Genomic DNA, 20842 nt, shown 5'->3' with positions numbered 1-20842 from the left:
GGCTCTCATATGCATTATTGTTGATCTAACAAAGAGCCCATATTACCTTGTCTTCTCCTCTGAATTAATGTTTGCAGATTCCCGCTTAGTCCAATGCACGTGCACTATTATTATTATCCACATCGTTCGGTCATGCAAGTGAAATGCAATAATGACGATATATGATGAAATGATTGAGATGAGAAAAAGCTGGTATGAACTCGACCTATCTTGTTTTTGTAAATATGATAAGTTCATCGTTCCTGATTCAGCCTACTATGAATGAAATATGTTTACAATGACAATTAGAGATTATAGTTACTCATGCCATGCTTAATTAGCTAGGAGCTTATAATGGTTTACCTTGCGTGCCAACATGGAAATTAAAATGGTTGTGATGTAGTATGATAGGATGGTATCCTCCTTTGAATGATTCGAGTGGCTTGACTTGGCACATGTTCACGCATGTAGTTGAAACAAAATCAACATAGCCTCTATGATATTTATGTTCATGGTGATTTATATCCTACTCATGCTTGCACTGAATGTTGGTTAATCTCAATGCATGTTTATGACTGCTGTTGCTCTCTAGTTGGTCACTTCCCAGTCTCTTTCTAGCCTTCACTTGTACTAAGCGGGAATACTGCTTGTGCATCCACTTCCATAAACCTCAAAGTTGTTCCATATGAGTCCACCATACCTTCCTATATGCGGTATTTACCTGCCGTTCCAAGTAAATTTGCAAGTGCCAACCTTTAAACCTTCAAATGATAATCTGTTTTGTATGCTCGAATAACTCATGTATCAATTAGGGATGTCAATATCTTCCATGCTAGGTGGGTCATTCTCACAATGAGTGGACTCCGCTCATCATTCACGAGAAAATGGCTGGTAACCGGGATGCCCAGTCCCATGCTCAAAGCAAATCAAATCAAAATAATTGCAAACAAAACTCCCCCAGGATTGTTGTTAGTTGGACGGTACCCGTTGTTTCGGACCAGTCGTGGAGTGTCCTTGTTGGTGGTGGGGGAGTATAAACTTTACCATTCTGTTTGGGAACTGCCTATAATGTATGTAGCATGGAAGATACTGAGATCTCTAAGTAGTTATGTTGACAATGAAAGCATACCGCTCAAAATATTATTCAATCTCTATTTCAAAACTCGAGCTCTGGCACCTCTGCATATCACTGCTTCCCTCTGCGAAGGGCCTATCGTTTTACTTTTATTGCTGAGTCATCATCCTCTTATTAAAAAGCACCAGTTAGAGAGCACTACTGTCATTTGTATGCTTTGTTATTAATTTATATCGAGTATGACTGTGACTGGATCTCTTTTACCATGAATTACAATGTCTAGTCAGTCCTCGATCTTCAGAGGTGCTCTGCATTTATGTTTTGCGGTTTTAGAAAGGGCTAGCGAGATACCATCTTGTTATATTATATCATGATTTTTTTGAGAAAGTCTTGTAATCCGAGATTTATTATTATTGCTCGCTAGTGGATTATGCCATTGATATGAGTAAATGTGAGACCTAAAAGTTATTGTGAATATGGTTAGTTCATAATCTTTGCTGAAAACTTGAATGCTGGCTTTACATATTTACAACAACAAGATCAAACAGAGTTTGTAAAAGTTTTTCTTTATCACTTTCAGTTTATCAACTGAATTGCTTGAGGACAAGCAAAGGTTTAAGCTTGGGGGAGTTGATACCTCTCCGTCGTATCTACTTTTCCAAACTCTTTTGCCCTTGTTCTGGACTCTAACTTGCATTATTTGAATGGAACTAACCCGGACTGACGTTGTTTTCAGCAGAATTGCCATGGTGTTATTTTTGTGCAGAATAAAAAGTTCTCGGAATGACATGAAAATCAACGGAGATTATTTTTGGAATTAATAAAAAATATTGGTGAAAGAATCAGCACCTGGGGGCCCACACCCTATCCACAAGGGTGGGGGCGCGCCCTGCGACCTTGTGGCCCCCCTAGACCTCCACCAACCTCAACTCCAACTCCATATATTCACTTTCGGGGAGAAAAAAATCAGAGGGAAGGATTCATCGCATTTTACGATACGGAGCCGCCGCCAAGCCCCGTTCTTCCTCGGGAGGGCAGATTTGGAGTCCGTTCGGGGCTCCGGAGAGGGGAATCCATCGCAATCGTCATCATCAACCATCCTCCATCACCAATTTCATGATGCTCACCACCGTGCGTGAGTAATTCCATCGTAGGCTTGCTGGACCGTGATGGGTTGGATGAGATTTATCATGTAATCGAGTTAGTTTTGTTAAGGTTTGATCCCTAGTATCCACTATGTTCTAAGATTGATGTTGTTATGACTTTGCTATGCTTAATGCTTGTCACTAGGGCCCGAGTGCCATGAACTCAGATCTGAACCCTTTATATTTTCATGAATATATTTTTATAATCCCTAGTATCCACTATGTTCTAAGATTGATGTTGCTATGACTTTGCTATGCTTAATGCTTGTCACTAGGGCCCGAGTGCCATGAATTCAGATCTGAACCCTTTATATGTTCATGAATATATTTGTTTTCTTGATCCGATATTGCAAGTTATAGTTACCTACTACATGTTATGATCCGGCAACCCCGGAGTGACAATAGTCGGGACCACTCCCGGTGATGACCGTAGTTTGAGGAGTTCACGTATTCACTAAGTGCTAATGCTTTGGTCCGGTACTCTATTAAAAGGAGGCCTTAATATCCCTTAGTTTCCAATTGGACCCCGCTGCCACGGGAGGGTAGGACAAAAGATGTCATGCAAGTTCTTTTTCATAAGCACGTATGACTATATTCGGAATACATGCCTACATTACATTGATGAACTTGAGCTAGTTCTGTGTCACCCTATGTTATAACCGTTGCATGATGAATGCCATCCGACATAATTATCTATCATTGATCCATTGCCTACGAGCTTTTCATATATTGATCTTTGCTAAGTTACTTTTCCGTTGCCACTATTACGATTGTACGAAACTACCACCGTTACTTTTGCCACTATTACCGTTACTTCCATACTACTTTGCTACTAAATACTTTGCTGCAGATATTAAGTCTTTCAGGTGTGGTTGAATTGGCAACTCAGCTGCTAATACTTGAGAATATTCTTTGGCTCCCCTTGTGTCGAATCAATAAATTTGGGTTGAATACTCTACCCTCGAAAACTGTTGCGATCCCCTATACTTGTGGGTTATCACACACCAGCCCACAAGGTGTGGCGCGCCCCCCTTGGCATGTGGCCGAATTGGAGAAGGAAAAAGGGGGTTCGCCCCCCTTCCTTTCTCTCTTCCCCCTTCCTTTCTTCTCCGATGGAAAAAAGGAAAGGGGGGTGCCACTTGGGGAAACCCCAATTACGATTCGAAACCTACTTGGGGCGCCCCCTGGCTGCCTCTCCTCCCCTCCCACCTATATATATGTGGGGAAGGGGGCGCCTAGAAAAAACAACATCAATTGTTAGCTGTGTGCGGCGCCCCCTCCACAGTTTACACCCCCGGTCATATTCTCGCGGTGCTTAGGTGAAGCCCTGTGCGGATCACTTCACCATCACCGTCACCATGCCGTCATGCTGACAGAACTCATCTACTACCTCGACACCTTGTTGGATCAAGAAGGTGAGGGACATCACCGAGCTGAACGTGTGCAGAACTCGGAGGTGTCGTACGTTCGGTGCTTGATCGGTCGGAGCTAGAAGAAGTTCGACTACATCAACTGCGTTGTTAAAACGCTTCCACTTTTGGTCTACGAGGGTAGCTAGACACACTCCCCCCTTGTTGCTATGCATCTCCATGGATAGATCATTGCGTGTGCGTAGAATTTTTTTGTTTTCCATGCAACATTTCCCAACATTGTTTTGTGAGCTAAATAAGAAAATGGAAGAATCGCGTAATGAACTGGTATTAATTTGGTATGCTTGGGTGAATTGTTGATGCAATTATTGTATCTATGCAACGAGTTGTGAGTTGTGACCTCATTATGTGGTTGTGCCTTCTAAATTTGATAAGTAATCACTATTGGCAACATTCAGCAGTGCGTTTTGACATGGGCTACGTGCATTTTTTACTTGTAATTTGCGTCTTTCTAGAAATGTGTGCATATTATGACTCTGCGAACATGGGACTGAGTAGATGTTGGGTGGATGAGGAGTATGTATAATTGTAACAAGTTAATTAATCCCTCCATCCATATATAGGGCCTAATGTGTTTTTCGAGACTACCTTTGACTATTGATAAGATTAATAGTATATGAGATGTATAATGGAAGGAAATAAGCCCTAGAGGCAATAATAAAGTTGTTATTTATATTTCCTTATATCATGATAAATGTTTATTATTCATGCTAGAATTGTATTAACTGGAAACTTAGTACATGTGTGAATACATAGACAAACAGAGTGTCCCTAGTATGCCTCTACTTGACTAGCTTGTTAATCAAAGATGGTTAAGTTTCCTGACCATAGACATATATTGTCATTTGATCAATGGGGTCACATCATAAGAGAATGATGTGATGGACAAGACCCATCCGTTAGCTTAGCATAATGATCGTTAAGTTTTATTGCTATTGCTTTCTTCATGACCTATACATATTCCTCTGGCTATGAGATTATGCAACTCTCGAATACTGGGGGAGAACACCTTGTGTGCTATCAAACATCACAACGTAACTGGGTGATTATAAAGATGCTCTATAGGTGTCTCCGAAGGTGTTTGTTGGGTTGGCATAGATCGAGATTAGGATTTGTCACTCCGAGTATCGGAGAGGTATCTCTCGGCCCTCTCGGTAATGCACATCACTATAAGCCTTGCAAGCAATGTGACTAAGGAGTTAGTTGCGGGATGATGCATTACGAAATGAGTAAAGATACTTGCCGGTAACGAGATTCAACTAGGTATGATGATACCGACGATCGAATCTCGGGCAAGTAACATACCGATGACAAAGGGAATAACGTATGTTGTTATTGCGGTTTGACCGATAAAGATCTGCGTAGAATATGTAGGAACCAATATGAGCATCCAAGTTCGGCTATTGGTTATTGACCGGAGATGTGTCTCGGTCATGTCTACATACTTCTTGAACCCGTAGGGTCCGCATGCTTAACGTTCGATCACGATTTGTATTATGAGTTATGTGTTTGGGTGATCGAAGTTTGTCCGGAGTCCCGGATGAGATCACGGACATGACGAGGAGTCTCGAAATGGTCGAGAGGTAAAGATTAATATATTGGAAGGTAGTATTCGGAGATCGGAATGGTTTCGAGTGGTTCGGGTATTTTACCGGAGTACCGAGGGGTTACCGGAACCCCCCCCCCCCCCGGGGAAGTATTGGGCCTACATGGGCCCTAAGGGAGAGAGAGGGAAGCTCGAGGGGGGGTGGCACGCGCCCCCATCCTAGGGAGTCCGAATAGGACAAGGAGGAGGTGGCGCGGCCCCCTTTCCTCTCCCTCTCCTTCCTTTTCCCTCCCGTGAAGAAAGGAAAAAGGGGGGCGAATCCTACTCCTAGTAGGACTCCCCTCATGGGGCACGCCTCCTAGCCGGCCTCCTCCTCCTCCCCTTGTTTATATACGGGGGCAGGGGGCACCCCATAGCACATCAATAGTTATCTTAGTCATGTGCGGTGCCCCCTCCACAGTTTACTCCTCCGGTCATAGCGTCGTAGTGCTTAGGCGAAGCCCTGCGCGGATCACATCACCATCACCGTCACCACGCTGTCAAGAGTTCGAGGGACGTCATCAAGCTGAACGTGTGCTGAACTCGGAGGTGCCGTACGTTCGGTACTAAGATCGGTTTGATCGTGAAGACGTTCGACTACATCAACCGCGTTAACCTAACGCTTCCGCTTTCGGTCTACGAGGGTACGTGGACACACTCTCCTCTCTCATTGCTATGCATCTCCTAGATAGATCTTGCGTGATCATAGGAATTTTTTTGAAATTGCATGCTACGTTCCCCAACAGTGGCATCCGAGCCAGGTCTATGCGTAGATGATATGCACGAGTAGAACACAAAGAGTTGTGGGCGATAATAGTCATAATGCTTACCACGAACGTCTTATTTTGATTCGGCGGTATTGTTGGATGAAGCAGCCCGGACCAACATTAGATGACCACGTTCATGAGACCGGTTCTACCGACGTGCTTTAGCACACAGGTGGCTGGCGGGTGTCTGTTTCTCCAACTTTAGTTGAATCAAATTTGACTATGGCCGGCCCTCGTTGAAGGTTACAACATCACACTTGACGAAAAATCGTTGTGGTTTTGATGCGTAGGTAAGAACGGTTCTTGCTAGAAGCCCGTAGCTGCCACGTAAAACTTGCAACAACAAAGTAGAGGACGTATAACTTTTTTTGTAGGGCATGTTGTGATGTGATATGGTCAAGACGTGATGAGATATAAATTGTTGTATGAGATGATCATGTTTTGCAAAAGTTATTGGCAACTGGCAGGAGCCTTATGGTTGTCGCTTTATTGTATGAAATGCAATCGCCATGTAATTGCTTTACTTTATCATTAAGCGGTAGCGATAGTCGTAGAAGCAATAGTTGGCAGGACGACAACGAGCTACGATGGAGATCAAGGTGTCAAGCCGGTGACGATGGAGATCATGACGGTGCTTTGGAGATGGAGATCAAAGGCACAAGATGATGATGGCCATATCATGTCACATATTTTGGTTGCATGTGATGTTTATCTTTTATGCATCTTATTTTGCTTAGTACGGCGGTAGCATTATAAGACGATCCCTCACTAAATTTCAAGGTATGTTCTCCCTGAGTATGCACCGTTGCTACAGTTTGTCGTGCCGAGACACCACGTGATGATCGGGTGTGATAAGCTCTACGTTCACATACAACGGGTGCAAGCCAGTTTTGCATGTGCAGAATACTCGGGTTAAACTTGACGAGCCTAGCATATGCAGATATGGCCTCGGAACACTAAGATCGAAAGAGCGTGAATCATATAGTAGATATGATCAACATAGAGATGTTCACCATTGAAAACTACTCCATCTCACATGATGATCGGACATGGTTTAGTTGATATGGATCATGTGATCATTTAGATGACTAGAGGGATGTCTATCTAAGTGTGAGTTCTTAAGTAATATGATTAATTGAACTTTAATTTATCATGAACTTAGTCCTGATAGTTTTTGCATATCTATGTTGTTGTAGATCAATGGCCCGTGCTACCGTTCCCTTGAATTTTAATGCGTTCCTAGAGAAAGCTAAGTTGAAAGATGATGGTAGCAACTACACGGACTTGGTCCGTAACTTGAGGATTATCCTCATTGTTGCACAGAAGAATTAAGTCCTGGAAGCACCGCTAGGTGCAAGGCCCGCTGCAGGAGCAACTCCGGACATTATGAACATCTAGGAGACTAAAGCTGATGACTACTCGATAGTTCAGTGTGCCATGCTTTACGGCTTAGAATCGGGACTTCAAAGACATTTTGAACATCATGGAGCATATGAGATGTTCCAGGAGTTGAAGTTAATATTTGAAGCAAATGCCCGAGTTGAGAGATATGAAGTCTCGAACAAGTTCTATAGCTGCAAGATGGAGGAGAATAGTTCTGTCAGTGAACACATACTCAGAATGTATGGGTACCATAACCACTTGACTCAACTGGGAGTTAATCTTCCTGATGATAGTGTCATTGACAGAGTTCTTCAATCACTGCCACCAAGCTATAAAGGCTTCATGATGAACTATAACATGCAAGGGATGGAAAAGACAATTCTCGAGCTCTTCGCGATGCTTAAGGCTGCGGAGGTAGAAATCAAGGAGCATCAAGTGTTGATGGTTAACAAGACCACTAGTTTCAAGAAAAGGGCAAAGGGAAGAAGGGGAACTTCAAGAAGAACAGCAAGCAAGTTGCTACTCCCGGGAAGAGGCCCGAGTCTGGACTGTAACACCTCGAGAATCATGCTACAGTAATCTCCCCCTAATGGTGGCCATGTCATCGCGATTACTATGCAGCTTGCCACTTGTCCAAAAATCAAAGCCTTTTTCAAATTTAAAATAAGTCGAATCAGTTATTTCTTTGAGCAGTAAAACTAAAATGTTCACCTTATCCTGTAAATTTCCCTGATCACTGTCACGTTGAAACCAACCTCTTCTGAATTCCCAAATTGCCCATGGGAATTAATTAAGTGCTCCAGCAGCATTTAAATTGGCCTTTTTAGTTTCTAAAATTGATTAGGCAACTCATTTTGACCCCAAACTTTTTGTTCCATCTCAAGATATTGTGTTAGTTTTATGTGCCAAGTTTTGTTCAAAACAAAACTCATTTGGTACTAAAAGAAAAATGCAAAACAGAGCAAATAAAAGAAAACAAAAAGGAAAGGAAAAGGGAAAAGGCAGAGGAGAGAGAGAGAGAAAGCCCCCTGTCCCCTTTGGGCCTCGGCCCACATCCACCAGCCGGCCCAGCTCCCCGCACCGGACACCCCGCCTCCCTGTTCCTTGGTTGCGCACCGCTACAGGCGCGGTTGCCACCGGACTCCCTCGCCGGCGACGCCCCCGCGCGGATAAGGTAGCCCCCGCGCCCCCTCGAGCTTCCCCCCGATCTCATCCACTCGCCCACTCGTCCCCACGTCGTCTCCTCTTGGCCCTCGCCCCAGATCTCCTTCTTCCCCCTCTCCCGAACGCCGCCATCGCGACGGCCTCGCCGTGCGCGTGGCCACCGGCCGCCGCCCTTTGTTCGACCGCGTCCGAGAGCTTCCTTCTCGCCGCCTACGCCGACTGCGTCCACTTCCCCGAGCTCGGAGCCCCTACCGCGTCGGCTTCGTGGTCATCTTCAACCTCCGTCCTCCTCGGGCCGCCGCACGCCCACGCCGTCCCGGCCACCTCGAATCCTCCCCGGGCCTCCCCTGCAATGGCAGTGAGCCACCTCCCCTCCTCCTCCTCCCCTTTAGCTCTCCAGCATGCCGTAGGTCGCTCCCGCCGTCGCGCCCGAGCTCCCGAGGAGCTCGCGGTTGTCGCGCCCTGCCTTCCCTGCGCTACTGCTGGCCCTTCGCGCACGCTCTCGCAGACCCGCGCGCCCGGGGCCGCGCCTCGCCCATAGTCGCCGTGCCCGGGCGGCGCCTCGCTCGCAGCCACCGCGCTCGGGCCTCTACTGTTGCGCGGCCATAGCAGCTGCTGCTCAAGTACTACTGTTGCTCCGTACTGCTGCTGCCACTAGGTGCCACCGCTGCTCGTCGGCGCCACTGCTCGCTGGCGCCGTTGCTCGCCGTGCATCGCTGTCGGCCGCCGCCCGCCACTGCTACCGCTGGCCATGGCCATAGCCAAGGGCGAGCGGCTATGGGTTTGTGCAGTGTGTGTGTGTGTGTGTGTGTGTGTGTTGAGTGTGGCCGCGCCCACGTCTGGCCTCGTCCGCCTCCGGTCGCGTCCACCTCTGGCCTCGTCCGCCTTCGGCTGCCGCTGCTCTCTGCTCCGCTGGCTGCTGCTCTCTGCTCGCTGCATTCTGCTGCTGCTCTACTAGTAGCTAGCTTGGTTGCTGCTACGCTGACTAGCCCTCTGTACAGCCCCTAAACAGCAACTAAACAACAATTAATATGAGTAAAATTGATATGGGAAGGTAGTACACTTGACAAGGTTCAAAACATCCCATCGGTCCAAATTCAAAAGATGTAAGGATTAAATCCTATGAAAATCACAAAATCCTATGTTCATAGATTTTAACAATTTCTGGAATTAACTTCAAGTGGCACTTTTCAAACGCAGTTTCGATCAAGCAACTGAACTCTAACATGGATGTCAATGATACTGTCTTGTAGATCACAGAACGATGATAAAAATTGGTAAAGGGCACTAAGCCATAGGATGTACAGAACGACAGTTATAGCCTTCGGAAAATAGCTAAGGGTGTTAAAACTGAGCGATTCTCAGACGGCCAATTTTCAGGAAATTCCAAATAACTGTTTAAAACTTTGAAGATTCGTAGAAATTAAACCGTAGCTCGGATGGAAAAAACTTTATACATGAAAGTTGCTCAGAACGACGAGACGAATCTGAATACGTGGTCCGTTCATCTGCCACATACCCCTAGCATAGCGAACATGCAACATTCCCCTTCGGTTCGTCTCTCCGAAAATGCCAAACTTCGGGAAAACTTTCCCGGGTGTTCTCTATCATGTAGTGCCGCGTTAGAACACTCCTAGTGCTGCGTATTGCCATGTTATGCCTTGTGATGCTCTGTGTGCTTTGTATTTACTGTTTCTTCCCCCTCTTCTTCTCCGGTAGACCTCGAGACCGCTGTTGATGCCGCTGTGATCGACTACATCGACGACGACCCTTCTTCCTTTTCAACAGAGCTTCCAGGAAAGCCCCCCCTTTGATCATCCTGATATCGTCCATTTCCTTTCTCTCATGCTTGCATTAGATTTTGCTACTGTAATTGTTTGCTCCTATTCTGATGCATAGCCTGCTTTTGTAACCTGCTTTTTGTTACCTGCCTGTTTATCCTAAACTGCTTAGTATAGGTTGGTTAGTGATCCATCAGTGACCCCCACCTTGTCCTTGTTGCCCCTGCTTCATCTTCGAAGACCAGTTCAACGGGATCGAAGACCAGGCCCCGGCACCGCACATCACTTTCCCCTTAGTTGCTCGACACTACTGGGTTACTATCGAGTGCCGAGGGTGAGACCTCATCAGCACTTCTAATGTTAACCCTGTAGTGTTGCTATTCGGTCATGGTCATTGAGGGTGATTCCGCCTTAACCACTTCCGATACGACTCTGTCGGGTAACCCCTCAAGTGTGAACCTCGAGGGTGGATCCTCTTACGTTCACCTTGATGATTACATCGAGTGGAATCCGTCAAGGGTGATTCCTCAGGTTTTCCCCTTGGTGTTAGACACATGGTTACTATGGTTACTATGACTTTACACCGAACCCTGTTACTATAGACGGGTCGGCCCTGAGGGGTACCGGCGCGAGCATATTTGCGAGTGATGAGGAGTCGGGTTGACCTGGACGGTGCCCGCGAGATAATTACGAGGCGTGGCCGGGCATTCTTAGCCCTTGCCGCAAGTCCTCGAGACGGGGCAACGGGGTCACATTTTTCGTGAGTCTCTGCTTGTTACCGTGCGTTCCTAATCCACGACAATTTGGATATTTGATCCGAGGGGCCTCTGGCCTGATAGCACTAACCATCACGTGGGCATAGTATGGGTGTTCTGCGTCGTATGCATCAGCCGAAGCTTAATAGACGTCAGCGACTGAGCGGCGCGCGCCGGGTTGGACTGGTAAGCACCTGCCTTTTTGAAGGAGGTAGCTAGGTCTGCTCACCGGCCGCCCACGCAACGTGCAGGCGTTCCCGGGGCGATGGCCCATGACCCCTGGGGGCATAGGTTTAGTCCGGCGTGCTGACCTCTCTATTAAGCCTAGGTCGGGTTGCGGCGTATTGTTTGGCCGAGGCCGGGCATGACCCAGGAAAGTTTGTCCGGCCGGAGTTAATCGAGCGTGGTGGGTAAGTTGGTGCACCCTGCAGGGAAGAAAACATCTATCGATAGCCTATCCTACGGTAACGGACACTCGGAGTTGTATCCCGATCGATACAACTAGAACTGGATGCTGAGGCATGTTTTGGATATGTTGCTTCGAGAGTCGAGAAAGGATCCCAGAGCGTTGGTACAACAACATAAATAGGACTTATGTTATACTACTCTACTCCCTCCTGTTGCTGCAAGATGGTGGTTTCCAGAAGATGCTAGTCTTCGATAGGACTAGCTTCTCCCCCTCTTATTCTGGCATTTCTGCAGCCCAGTCCACATATACCGCCTTCCTTTGATAATGTTGCATATGTAGTGTAGATCCTTGCTTGCTGAGTACTTCGGATGAGTACTCACGGTTGCTTTGCTTCCCTTTTCCCTCTTTTTCCGTTCTTCTCGGATGTCGCAACCAGATGGTGGAGCCCAGGATCTAGACGACACCACTGACGACTACTACTACCCCGAGGGTGCCTACTACTACGTGGAGGCCGCCGATGACCAGGAGTAGTTACGAGGCTCCCAAGCAGGAGGCCTTGCCTTTTCGATCGATGTTGCTTTTGTGCTAGCCTTCTTAAGGCAAACTTGTTCAACTTATGTCTGTACTAAGATATTGTTGCTTCCGCTGACTCTTGTGTTTTCAAGCTTATGTATTCGAGCCCTCGAGGCCCCTAGCTTGTAATATAAAGGTTGTATTAATTTAATTTGTGTCTAGAGTTGTGTTGTGATATATTCCCGTGAGTCCTTGATCTTGATCATACACATTTGCGTGTATGATTAGTGTATGATTGAATCGAGGGCGTCACATGGACCTAAGCCTGAAACTGAGTGCTTCTACTGCAAAGGGACTGGTCACTGGAAGCGGAACTGCCCCAAGTATTTGGCGGATAAGAAGGATGGCAAAGTGAAAGGTATATTTGATATACATGTTATTGATGTGTACCTTACTAATGCTCGTAGTAGCGCCTGGGTATTTGATACTGGTTCTATTGCTCATATTTGCAACTCGAAAGAGGGGCTATGGATTAAACGAAGATTGGCTAAGGACGAGGTGATGATGCGCGTCAGAAACGGTTCCAAGGTCGGTGTGATCGTCGTCGGCATGCTACCTCTATACCTACCGTCGGGATTAGTTTTAGACCTGAATAATTGTTATTTGGTGCCAGCGTTGAGCATGAACATTATATCTGGATCTTGTTCGATGCGAGAAGGTTATTCATTTAAATCAGAGAATAATGGTTGTTCTATTTATACGAGTAATATCTTTTATGGTCATGCACCCTTGATGAGTGGTCTATTTTTGTTGAATCTTGATCGTAGTGATACACATATTCATAATATTGAAGCCAAAAGATGCAAAGTTAATAATGATAGTGCAACTTATTTGTGGCACTGCCATTTAGGTCATATTGGTGTAAAGCACATGAAGAAACTCCATGTTGATGGACTTTTGAAATCGCTTGATGCTTGCGAACCATGCCTCATGGGCAAGATGACTAAGACTCCGTTCTCCGGAACAATGGAGCGAGCTACTGACTTATTGGAAATAATACATACTGATGTATGCGGTCCAATGAGGGTTGAGGCTCGTGGCAGGTATCGTTATTTTCTGACCTTCACAGATGATTTGAGCAGATATGGGTATATCTACTTGATGAAACATAAGTCTGAAACATTTGAAAAGTTCAAAGAATTTCAGAGTGAAGTAGAAAATCATCGTAACAAGAAAATAAAGTTTCTACGATGTGGTCGTGGAGGTGAATATTTGAGTTACGAGTTTGGTCTTCATTTGAAACAATGTGGAATAGTTTCGCAACTCACGCCACCTGGAACACCATAGCGTAATGGTGTGTCCGAACGTCATAACGGTACTTTATTAGATATGGTGCGATCTATGATGTCTCTTACCGATTTACCGCTATCATTTTGGGGTTATGCTTTAGAGACGGCTGCATTCATGTTAAATAGGACACCATCTAAATCCGTTGAGACGACACCATATGAATTGTGGTTCGGCAAGAAAACTAAGCTGTCGTTTCTTAAAGTTTGGGGCTGCGATGCTTATGTGAAAAAGCTTCAACCTGATAAGCTCGAACCCAAATCGGAGAAGTGCGTCTTCATAGGATACCCAAAAGAAACTGTTGGGTACACCTTCTATCACAGATCCGAAGGCAAGACATTTGTTGCTAAGAATGGATACTTTCTAGAGAAGGAGTTTCTCTCGAAAGAAGTGAGTGGGAGGAAAGTAGAACTTAATGAGGTAGTTGTACCTTCTCAAGAATTGGAAAATGGTTCATCACAGAAATCAGTTCCAGTGATGCCTACACCGATTAGTGAGGAAACTAATGCTGATGATCATGAAACTTCAGATTAAGTTACTACCAAACCTTGTAGGTCAACCAGAATACGGTCCGCACCAGAGTGGTGGTAATGCTGTTCTGGAAGTCATGTTACTAGACCATGACAAACATACGAACTATGAGGAAGCGATGATCAGCCCAGATTCCGCGAAATGGCTTGAGGCGATGAAATCTGAGATGGGATCCATGTATGAGAACAAAGTGTGGACTTTGGTTGACTTGCCCGATGATCAGCAAGCCATAGAGAATAAATGGATCTTCAAGAAGAAGACTGACGCTAACGGTAATGTTACTGTCTACAAAGCTCGACTTGTTGCGAAAGGTTTTCGACAAGTTTAAGGGGTTGACTACGATGAGACCTTCTCACCCGTAGCGATGCTTAAGTCTGTCCGAATCATGTTAGCAATTGCCGCATTTTACGATTATGAAATTTGGCAAATGGATGTCAAAACTGCATTCCATAATGGATATCTTAAAGAAGAGTTGTATATGATGCAACCAGAAGGTTTTGTCGATCCTAAAGGTGCTAACAAAGTGTGCAAGCTCCAGCGATCTATTTATGGACTGGTGCAAGCCTCTCGGAGTTGGAATATACGCTTTGATAGTGTGATCAAAGCATATGGTTTTATACAGACTTTCGGAGAAGCCTGTATTTACAAGAAAGTGAGTGGGAGCTCTGTAGCATTTCTAATATTATATGTGGATGACATATTATTGATTAGAAATGATACAGAATTTCTGGATAGCATAAAAGGATACTTGAATAAGAATTTTTCAAAGAAAGACCTCGGTGAAGCTGCTTATATATTGGGCATTAAGATCTATAGAGATAGATCAAGACGCTTAATTGGACTTTCACAAAGCACATACCTTGATAAAGTTTTGAAGAAGTTCAAAATGGATCAGTCAAAGAAAGGGTTCTTGCCTGTGTTACAAGGTGTGAAGTTGAGTCAGACTAAATGCCCGACCACTATAGAAGATAGAGAGAAAATGAAAGTCATTCCCTATGCCTCAGCCATAGGATCTATCATGTATGCAATGCCGTGTACCAGACCTGATGTGTGCCTCGCTATAAGTTTAGTAGGGAGGTGACAAAGAGCTTGTCGTAAATGGTTACGTCGATGCAAGCTTTGACACTGATCCGGATGACTCTAAGTCAGAAACCAGATACGTATTTATATTGAATGGTGGAGCTGTCAGTTAGTGCGGTTCCAAGCGGAGCGTCGTGGTGGGATCTACGTGTGAAGCGGAGTACATAGCTGCTTAGGAAACAGCAAATGAAGGAGTCTGGATGAAGGAGTTCATATCTGATCTAGGTGTAATACCTAGTGCATCGGGTCCAATGAAATTTTTTTGTGACAATACTGGAGCAATAGCCTTGGTGAAGGAATCCAAATTTCACAAGAGAACCAAACACATCAAGAGACGCTTCAATTCCATCCGCGATCAAGTCAAGGAGGGAGACATAGAGATTTGCAAAATACACACGGATCTGAATGTTGCACACCCGTTGACTAAGCCTCTTCCACGAGCAAAACATGATCAGCACCAAGACTCCATGGGTGTTAGAATCATTACTATGTAATCTAGATTATTGACTCTAGTGCAAGTGGGAGACTGAAGGAAATATGCCCTAGAGGCAATAATAAAGTTGTTATTTATATTTTCTTATATCATGATAAATGTTTATTATTCCTGCTAGAATTGTATTAATCGGACTTAGTACATGTGTGAATACATAGACAAACAGAGTGTCCCTAGTATGCCTCTACTTGACTAGCTCGTTAATCAAAGATGGTTAAGTTTCCTGGCCATAGACATGTGTTGTCATTTGATCAACGGGATCACATCGTTAGCAAATGATGTGATGGACAAGACCCATCTGTTAGCTTAGCATAATGATCATTAAGTTTATTGCTATTGCTTTCTTCATGACTTATACATATTCCTCTCACTATGAGATTATGCAACTCCCGAATACCGGAGGAACGCCTTGTGTGCTATCAAACGTCATAACATAACTGGGTGATTATAAAGATGCTCTACAGGTGTCTCCAAAGGTGTTTGTTGGGTTGGCATAGATCAAGATTAGGATTTGTCACTCCGAGTATCGGAGAAGTATCTCTGCGCCCTCTCGGTAATGCACATCACTATAAGCCTTGCAAGCAATGTGACTAATGAGTTAGTTGTGGGATGATGCATTACGGAACGAGTAAAGAGACTTGCAGGTAATGAGATTGAACTAGGTATGATGATACCGACGATCGAATCTCGGGCAAGTAACATACCGATGACAAAGGGAATATGTAGAATATGTAGGAACCAATATGAGCATCCAGGTTCCGCTATTGGCTATTGACCGGAGATGTGTCTCGGTCATGTCTACATAGTTCTCGAACTCGTAGGGTCCGCACGCTTAATGTTCGATGACGATTAGTATTATGAGTTATGTGTTTTGGTGACCGAAGTTTGTTCGGAGTCCCTGATGAGATCACAAACATGACGAGGAGTCTCGAAATGGTCGAGAGGTAAATATCCATATATTAGAAGGTACTATTCGGACATCGGAATTGTTTCGAGTGGTTCGGGTATTTTACTGGAGTACCGAGGGGTTACCGGAACCCCCCGGGGAAGTATTGGGCCTACATGGGCCCTAAGGGAGAGAGAGAGGGAAGCCCGCGGGGAGGGGGGTGCCCCCTAGGGACTCCGAATAGGACAACGAGGAGGGGGTGCGTGTTGGAAATATGCCCTAGAGGCAATAATAAAATAGTTATTATTGTATTTCCTTGTTCATGATAATTGTCTATTATTCATGCTATAATTATATTAACTGGAAACCGTAATACATGTGTGAATACATAGACCACAACATGTCCCTATTAAGCCTCTAGTTGACTAGCTCATTGATCAATAGATGGTTATGGTTTCCTGACCATGGACATTGGATGTCATTGAACTGGATCACATCATTAGGAGAATGATGTGATGGACAAGACCCAATCCTAAGCATAGCACAAGATCGTGTAGTTCGGTTGCTAAGAGCTTTTCAAATGTGAAGTACCGTTTCCTTAGACCATGAGATTGTGCAACTCCCAGATACCGTAGGAATGCTTTGGGTGTACCAAACGTCACAACGTAACTGGGTGGCTATAAAGGTGCACTACAGGTGTCTCCGAAAGTGTCTGTTGGGTTGGCACGAATCGAGACTGGGATTTGTCACTCCGTATTACAGAGAGGTATCTCTGGGCCCACTCGCTAATGCATCATCATAATGAGCTAAATGTGACTAAGGAGTTAGTCACGGGATCATGCGTTACGGAACGAGTAAAGAGACTTGCCGGTAACGAGATTGAACAAGGTATAGGGATACCGACGATCGAATCTCGGGCAAGTAACATACCGATAGACAAAGGGAATTGTATACGGGATTGATTGAATCCCCGACATCGTGGTTCATCCGATGAGATCATCATGGAACATGTGGGAGCCAATATGGGTATCCAGATCCCGCTATTGGTTATTGGCCGGAGAGGTGTCTTGGTCATGTCTGCATGGTTCCCGAACCCGTAGGGTCTACACACTTAAGGTTCGGTGACGCTAGAGTTGTTATGGGAAATAGTATGTGGTTACCGAAGGTTGTTCGGAGTCCCGGATGAGATCCCGGACATGACGAGGAGCTCCGGAATGGTCCGAAGGTGAAGATCGGTATATTGGACGAAGGGTATTGGAGTCCGGAATTGTTTAGGGGGTACCAGGCTATGGCCAGCATGTCCGAAAGGGGTTTCGGAGGCCCCGGCAAGCGTTGGGGGGCCTTATGGGCCAAGGGGAAGGGGCAAACCAGCCCACTAAGGGGCTGTGCGCCCCTCCCAACCCCTCTCACATAACCAGGAGAGGTGGGGGCGCCACCCCTAGGGCAAGTTTCCTAGGGGGTGGGGGCGCCCAAACCCATCTAGGGTTTCCCCTGTGGCCGCCGCCCCTCCCCTAGGGAACCCTAGGGCGCCTCCTCCACCCCCTTCCCCCTATATATAGTGAGGGAGAGAGAGGGCAGCCGCACCCTTCCCTTGGCGCAGCCCCTTCCTCCTCATACATCTCCTCCTCCTCCGTAGTGCTTGGCGAAGCCCTGCCGGAGAACCACGAGCTCCATTACCACCATGCCATCGTGCTGCTGGAGTTCTCCCTCAACTTCTCCTCTCCCCTTGCTAGATCAAGAATGAGGAGACGTCCTCGGGCTGTACGTGTGTTGAACGCAAAGGCGCCGTCCGTTCGGCGCTAGATCGGATCTTCCACGATTTGAATCGCCGCGAGTACGACTCCATCAACCGCGTTCTTGTAACGCTTCCGCTTAGCGATCTTCAAGGGTATGAAGATGCACTCCCTCTCTCTCGTTGCTAGCATCTCCTAGATTGATCTTGGTGACACGTAGGAAAATTTTGAATTATCGCTACGTTACCCAACAGTGGTATCAGAGCTAGGTCTATGCGTAGATTCTATGCACGAGTAGAACACAAAGTAGTTGTGGGCGATGATTTGTTCAATTTGCTTGTCGTTACTAGTCTTATCCTGATTCGGCGGCATTGTGGGATGAAGCGGCCCGGACCGACCTTACACGTACTCTTACGTGAGACAGGTTCCACCGACTGACATGCACTTGATGCATAAGGTGGCTAGCGGGTGTCTGTCTCTCCCACTTTAGTCGGATCGGATTCGATGAAGAGGGTCCTTATGAAGGGTAAATAGCAATTGGCATATCACTGTTGTGGCTTTTGCGTAGGTAAGAAATGTTCTTGCTAGAAACCCATAGCAGCCACGTAAAACATGCAACAACAATTAGAGGACGTCTAACTTGTTTTTGCAGGGTATGCTATGTGATGTGATATGGCCAAAAGGATGTGATGAATTATATATATGTGATGTATGAGAATGATCATGTTCTTGTAATAGGAATCACGACTTGCTTGTCGATGAGTATGACAACCGGCAGGAGCCATAGGAGTTGTCTTAATTTATTGTATGACCTGCGTGTCAATGAAAAAACGCCATGTAATTACTTTACTTTATTGCTAACCGTTAGCCATAGTAGTAGAAGTAATAGTTGGCGAGACAACTTCATGAAGACACGATGATGGAAATCATGGTGTCATGCCGGTGACGAAGGTGATCATGCCGCGCCTCGAAGATGGAGATCAAAGGCGCAAGATGATATTGGCCATATCATGTCACTTTATAATTTGCATGTGATGTTTGTCATGTTTACATCTTATTTGCTTAGAACGACGGTAACATAAATAAGATGATTCCTCACTAAAATTTCAAGAGATGTGTCCCCCTAACTATGCACCGTTGCGAAGGTTCGTTGTTTCGAAGCACCACGTGATGATCGGGTGTGATAGATTCTAACGTTCGCATACAACGGGTGTAAGCCAGATGTACACATGCGAAACACTTAGGTTGACTTGACGAGCCTAGCATGTACAGACATGGGCTCGGAACACAAGAGACCAAAAGGTCGAACATGAGTCGTATAGTAGATACGATCAACATGGAGATGTTCACCGTTGATGACTAGTCCATCTCACGTGATGATCGGACACGGTCTAGTCGATTCGGATCATGTATCACGATGACTAGAGGGATGTCTATCTAAGTGGGAGTTCATTAAATAATCAGATGAACTTAATTATCATGAACATAGTCAAAAGGTCTTTGCAAATTATGTCGTAGCTTACGCTTTAATTCTACTGTTTAAGATATGTTCCTAGAGAAAATTTAGTTGACAGTTGACAGTAGCAATTATGCGGACTGGGTCCGTATACTGAGGATTGTCCTCAATGCTGCACAGAATGATTATGTCCTTAATGCACTGCTCAGTGTGCTGAACCTCGAGCATCGGTTGTGGATGTTGCGAACATCTGACATACACGTTTTGATGACTACATGATAGTTCAGTGCGTAATGCTAAATGGTTTAGAATTGAGGCGCCGAAGACGTTTTTGAAACATCGCAGAACATATGAGATGTTCCAAAGACTGAAATTGGGATTTCAGACTAGTGCCCACGTCAAGAGGTATGAGACCTCTGACAAGTTTCTTAAGCCTGCAAACTAAGGAGAAAAGCTCAATCGTTGAGCATGTGCTCAGATTGTATGAGTACTACAATCGCTTGAATCAAGTGGGAGTTAATCTTCTATATGAGATAGTGATGGTTCTCCAAAGTCACTGCCACCAAGCTACTAGAGCTTTGTGATGAACTATAACATATCAGGGATAGATATGATGATCCTTGAGCTATTCGCGACGTTTGACACCGCAAAAGTAGAAATCAAATAGGAGCATCAATTGTTGATGGTTAGTAAAACCACTAGTTTCAAGAAGGGCAAGGGCAAGAAGGGATACACTACAGGAAACAGCTATTTTGCCGTCTGCCACGGCGGACGGCAAAGGCACGAACGACGGACGGCAAGAGGCTCCGGCAAAGTAGGCTACGGTAAACAGCTGTTTTCCCGTCCGCTTCCTGGCGGCTGACGGCAAAGGCCCTTTGCCGTCTGCGGCGGACGGCAAAGAGAGCGGACGGCAAAAATTGTGCTCTCAGTCCGTTAAGTGGCTAACGGCAGGCCTTTGCCGTCCGTCAGCGGACGGCAAATTTTCTAGTGCCTTTGCCGTCCGCCGTATGATGTCATCTACACGTCACCACATGGCAGGCCTTTGCCGTCCACCGCTGACGGCAAACTCTTTTACTCTTTGCCGTCTGCCACTGTAGGCAAATTGACCAAATTGGTCAGCTCCCAGGAAGCACAGATGGATGCCACGTGGCCTCTTTGCCGTCCGCGGCAGACGGCAAAGAGCCCGTTGCCGTCGGTGGCAGACGGCAAAGAGCCTGCATATTGGCTCTTTTTTCTGTTTTTTATTAAATCCAACAATTTTCATCACAAATATATATGACATATACAGATATATTTCACAGCAAACATATAAGATATATATGATATATAT

Source organism: Aegilops tauschii, chromosome 2 (assembly GCF_002575655.3).
Source record: "Aegilops tauschii subsp. strangulata cultivar AL8/78 chromosome 2, Aet v6.0, whole genome shotgun sequence".
Lineage (NCBI taxonomy): Eukaryota > Viridiplantae > Streptophyta > Magnoliopsida > Poales > Poaceae > Aegilops > Aegilops tauschii.
The sequence above is the reverse complement of the archived record's forward strand: the minus strand, read 5'-3'. Positions refer to the sequence as shown.